The sequence below is a fragment of the Triticum urartu genome, chromosome 1A, assembly GCF_056163025.1.
Source record: "Triticum urartu cultivar PI428250 chromosome 1A, HENAU_Tu73, whole genome shotgun sequence".
Classification (NCBI taxonomy): domain Eukaryota; kingdom Viridiplantae; phylum Streptophyta; class Magnoliopsida; order Poales; family Poaceae; genus Triticum; species Triticum urartu.
In genome coordinates, this window is record NC_141873.1 from 95,699,323 (window position 1) to 95,705,121 (window position 5,799).

The following is a 5,799-nucleotide window of genomic DNA, read 5'->3' on the forward strand; positions in this document are numbered from 1 at the left end:
ATAATGATGATCATCACACTTTTATTTTCTTACAACTCAACATTTACAAATCGATACTTAGAACAAAATATGACTCTATATGAATGCCTCCGGCGGTGTACCGAGATATGCAATGACTCATGAGTGACATGTATGAAAGAATTATGAATGGTGGCTTTGCCACAAATACGATGTCAACTACATGATCATGCTAAGCAATATGACAATGATGGAGTGTGTCATAATAAACGGAATGGTGGAAAGTTGCATGGCAATATATCTCGGAATGGCTATGGAAATGCCATAATAGGTAGGTATGGTGGCTGTTTTGAGGAAGGTATATGGTGGGTGTATGATACCGGCGAAAGGTGCGCGGTATTAGAGAGGCTAGCAATGGTGGAAGGGTGAGAGTGCGTATAATCCATGGACTCAACATTAGTCATAAAGAACTCATATACTTATTGCAAAAATCTACAAGTTATCAAAGCAAAGTATTACGCGCATGCTCCTAGGGGGATAGATTGGTAGGAAAAGACCATCGCTCGTCCCCGACCGTCACTCATAAGGAAGACAATCAATAAATAAATCATGCTCTGACTTCATCACATAACGGTTCACCATACGTGCATGCTACAGGAATCACAAACTTTAACACAAGTATTTCTCAAATTCACAACTACTCAACTAGCACAACTTTAATATCACCATCTTCATATCTCAAAAAAATTATCAAGCATCAAACTTCTCATAGTATTCAACACACTCATAAGAGAATTTTATTATTAATCTTGTATACCTAGCATATAAGGATTTTTTTAAGAAAATTACCATGCTAGTTAAGACTCTCAAAATAATCTAAGTGAAGCATGAGAGATCAATAGTTTATATAAAACAAATCCACCACCGTGCTCTAAAAGATATAAGTGAAGTACTAGAGCAGAACTATATAACTCAAAAGATATAAGCGAAGCACGTAGAGTATTCTAACAAATTCCAAATCATGTATGGCTCTCTCAAAAGGTGTGTACAACAAGGATGATTGTGGTAAACTAAAAAGTAAAGACTCAAATCATACAAGACGCTCCAAGCAAAACACATATCATGTGGCGAATAAAAATATAGCTCCAAGTAAAGTTATCGATAGAAGTAGACGAAAGAGGGGATGCCTTCCGGGGAATCCCCAAGCTTTGGATTTTAGGTGTCTTTAGATTATCTTGGGGGATCCATGGGCATCCCCAAGCTTAGGCTCTTGCCACTCCTTGTTCCATAATCCATCAAATCTTTACCCAAAACTTGAAAACTTCACAACACAAAACTCAAAGTAGAAAATCTCGTGAGCTCCGTTAGCGAAAGAAAACAAAAGACCACTTCACGGTACTGTAATGTGACGCCCAGATACTTAGGGTACAGTAATCCCCCATTAATGATGCCACGTCACCTTTGTCACTGTAGTTAATCTCGGGTTAGTTCAAAAAAACCGATTCAAAATTCAAATTCAAAATCAAGTCAAACAATTAAAGTTTTGAATTATTAAAAACTAAAATGTTTGGAGTGAGCCAAATAATGCATAAGTAATTATGGTGGAGAAACCCCATTTTTATAAAATGTTTAAATACCCTTAGGTGATTAAAACAGTAGCAAAAACCAATATTTAAATGCTTTTATAATTATCAAAATACTAAACTAAATTGTTTTGGGGTAAAACCTTTTGTTGTAGTGGGTTTTAATATATTACTAAATTAGGGATCATTTTTATGTTAGATAAAAACTAAATGAAAAAGAAACTAGAAATAAAACAGAAAAGAGAAATAAATAAAGAAAATACAAAAGACAATACTAACAAAAGAAAAAAAAAGGAAAAAGGAAACCCCCCTGCCCCCCCCCCCCGGGCTCTGGCCCAGTTGGCCACCGCCGCCCGCACGGGCCGGCCCACCCGCACCCCTTATCCTCCCCCATCCCCCACTACACGCACCGACACCCCCACTTCCCATGAAATATCTTCCCCCCTCTCTCCCGATTGGATCAGATCGAGAGGAGGAGACCCTTCGCCGCCGCCGCCCGGTGCTGCCTCGTCGCACCGCCTCGTCTTCGTTCGTCCCCGCCGGCCTACCTCCCGCTCTGCCGCCGTCGTCCTCGCCTTTCACCCCGCGCACGTTGCCCGTGCCCTACTCCTCTCCTGTGAGCTCCCCCTCTCCTCGTCCGGTCACCGCCGTGGCCGCGCCCCCTCCCCCCCCCCCCCCCCCGCGGCTCCCTCGTCCCGTGCACGCACCCGGCACCCGGGCACCGCGCCCCAGCTCCTGGTCGCGCCGGCCCTCGTCGATGCGCGCGCGCTCGCGCGCCCAGCGCCCCGCTGCCATCCCGGGGCCGCGACCTCCTTCCCCGCGCCGTGCCTGGGCCGCGTGCCCCACCATCCCGCTCGCCTACGCGCACCCACCCCGTCGCGCCGCGCCTCCCCCTGTCGCCTCGCCTCCCACCTCAGCTTCGCCGCGCCAGGCCGCGCTGGTGCCGTCCCCTTGTTTGCTGCCGCAGCTCTCCCTCTGCCGTGCAGCCCTGCTGTTGCCCCGTGCGTACCCTGCGCGCCGCCATCTGCTCGCCCCGCGGCCTTCCGCTCATCGCCGCCTGCACCGCATCCCCTGGGCCTGGCCGCCGGCGCCGGCGTGCGCCGAGTGTGCCCAGCGCCCCTCGGGCACGAGCCCGTTCAGGCGCCTTCCTCCCCCGACCCGCTAGGCCCCAGGGGCCATAGACAGCTGGGCCCGCCCCTGTACCTATGACAAAGGGGCCCCGCCCACAGAACATTTTCTTTAAAGTTATTAATAAAAAAGAAATATATAATTAAATTAATAAAAAGGATTAGTTAATTAAATAATACTTAATTAATTATGTAATTAATTAATTAACTTAATTAACATTGTTTAGATAACTAATTAACTCTAATTAAACCTGCTAATTAAATGTTAACAAATAATTAGTTAGTAGTCTATGACAACCAGGACCCACACATCAGTTGACCCAGTCAAACACACTATTGACTGCTGACATCATGATGATGTCATGCTGATGCAGTAAACCTGTTTTTATTTAAACTAAATCTGTTAATTCCAAAAATGAATTAAAACATTAGAAAATTAATATAAAATAAACCGTATATCGGATGAAAATACTTTGTACATGAAAGTTGCTCAAAACGACGAGACGAATCTGGATACACTCTCCGTTCGTCCGCCACACATCCCTAGCATAGCAAACACGCAACTTTCCCCCTCCGGCTCCTCTGCCCGAAAACGCGAAACACCGGGGATACTTTCCTGGATGTTTCCCCCCTTCACCGGTATCACCTCATACCGCGTTAGAACACGTCTAGCTCTGCCTGTTGTCCTATTATGCACTTGCTTGCTATGTATTTACTGTTTCTCCCCCCTCTTCTCTCCGGTAGACTACGAGACTAACGTCGCTGCTGCCCTGATCGACTACGGTGTTGACGACCCCTCTCTCTTGCCAGAGCAACCAGGCAAGCCCCCCCCTTGATCACCAGATATCACCTATTCTTCTCTATACTTCTTGCATTAGAGTAGTGTAGCGTGTTACTGCTTTCAGTTAATCCTATACCGCTGCATAGCCTGCCCTTGCTACTACTATTGTTACCTTTACCTACTATCCTACTGCTTAGTATAGGATGCTAGTGTTCCATCAGTGGCCCTACACTCTTGTCCGTCTGCCATGCTATACTACTGGGCCGTGATCACTTCGGGAGATGATCACGGGCATATACTATATACTTTACACTGTTACATTACCTGTGATACTGTTCGGAGATGGGGGCTGAAGGGGCAGGTAGCTTCATCCCGGTAGAGGTGGGCCTGGGTTCCCGACGGCCCCCGACGGTTACTTTGAGGCGGAGCGACAGGGCAGGTTGAGACCACCTAGGAGAGAGGTGGGCCTGGCCCTGGTCGATGTTCGCGGATACTTAACACGTTTAACGAGATCTTGGTATTTGATCTGAGTCTGGCTACTGGCCTATACGCACTAACCATCTACGCAGGGACAGTTATGGGCACTCGACGTCGTGGTATCAGCCGAAGCACTTCGTGACGCCAGCGACCGAGCGGCGCGCGCCGGGTTGGACCGCGTAACGTGACTTCCTTTGTAATGGAGGTTGCTAGGTCTGCTCTCCGGCCGCATACGCAACGTGTAGGTGTGCTATGGGCGATGGGCCCAGACCCCTGTGCGCTTAGGTTTAGACCGGCGTGCTGGCCTCTCTGTTGTGCCTAGGTGGGGCTGCGACGTGTTGATCTTCCACGGCCGGGCATCACCCAGAAAAGTGTGTCCGGCCAAATGGGATCGAGCGTGTTGGGTTATGTGGTGCACCCCTGCAGGGAAGTTAATCTATTCGAATAGCCGTGATCTTCGGTAACAGGACGACTTGGAGTTGTACCTTGACCTTATGACAACTAGAACCGGATACTTAATAAAACACACCCTTCCAAGTGCCAGATACAACCGGTGATCGCTCCCTCACAGGGCGACGAGGGGAGGATCATCGGTTAGGGTTATGCTATGCGATGCTGCTTGGAGGACTTCAGTCTACTCTCTTCTACATGTTGCAAGATGGAGGTGGCCAGAAGCGTAGTCTTCAACAGGATTATCTATCCCCCTCTTATTCTGGCTTTCTGCAGTTCAGTCCACCGATATGGCCCTTTACACATTTAACCATGCATATGTAGTGTAGCTCCTTGCTTGCGAGTACTTTGGATGAGTACTCACGGTTGCTTTCTCCCTCTTTTCCCCCTATCCCTTCTACCTGGTTGTCGCAACCAGATGTTGGAGCCCAGGATCCAGACGCCACCGTCGACGACGACTCCTACTACACCGGAGGTGCCTACTACTACGTGCTGCCCGCTGACGACGACCAGGAGTAGTTAGGAGGATCCCAGGCAGGAGGCCTGCGCCTCTTTCGATCTGTATCCCAGTTTGTGCTAGCCTTCTTAAGGCAAACTTGTTTAACTTATGTCTGTACTCAGATATTGTTGCTTCCGCTGACTCGTCTATGATCGAGCTCTTGTATTCGAGCCCTCGAGGCCCCTGGCTTGTAATATGATGCTTGTATGACTTATTTTATTTGTAGAGTTGTGTTGTGATATCTTCCCGTGAGTCCCTGATCTTGATCGTACACGTTTGCATGTATGATTAGTGTACGATTAAATCGGGGGCGTCACAAGTTGGTATCAAAGCCGACTGCCTGTAGGAATCCCCCTTCCACACTCCTTGGCCGAAGTTGAGTCTAGACATTACAAAAACTATTACTGACATGGTTGTGTGCCTTACGGGTCCATGTCGCCATCTGGGTGGTATTAGGATCTTTTACTCCTCGATCCTTACTCTGGGACTCTGAACTCTCTTCTACTCGGGTTAAATGATTTTTCTAAAATCTAACTTTAGGTTCTCGAAAATACTTCTCCCAGAGAGCCCCTTCACTCCAGATGATCGCCTGTTGCACCTGAAAATTTTGAAGATACTCTCCGATGTTTCCTCGAGACCCTTGTGCCCTTCGCTGTTGCAATCCCATACCACTGGTAAATCCCTATGGGAAGCTACATACACTTGTCGGTCATAACTTCATCTCCAATTTGGTCTTGTTATTACAAGATACCCTGAAATACTTCGGATATTCCGAGAATCCCTTGTGTCTACTGCCCTGCAGTTCTTTGCCGCCTGAATGCCCCTATGGATAATTCCTCGCACTTACCGAGTATCCTCTCATCCCCAGTTGATTCATGTATTTCATAAAAGTCTTTGAAATACCATTCGATCTTCTGAAAATCC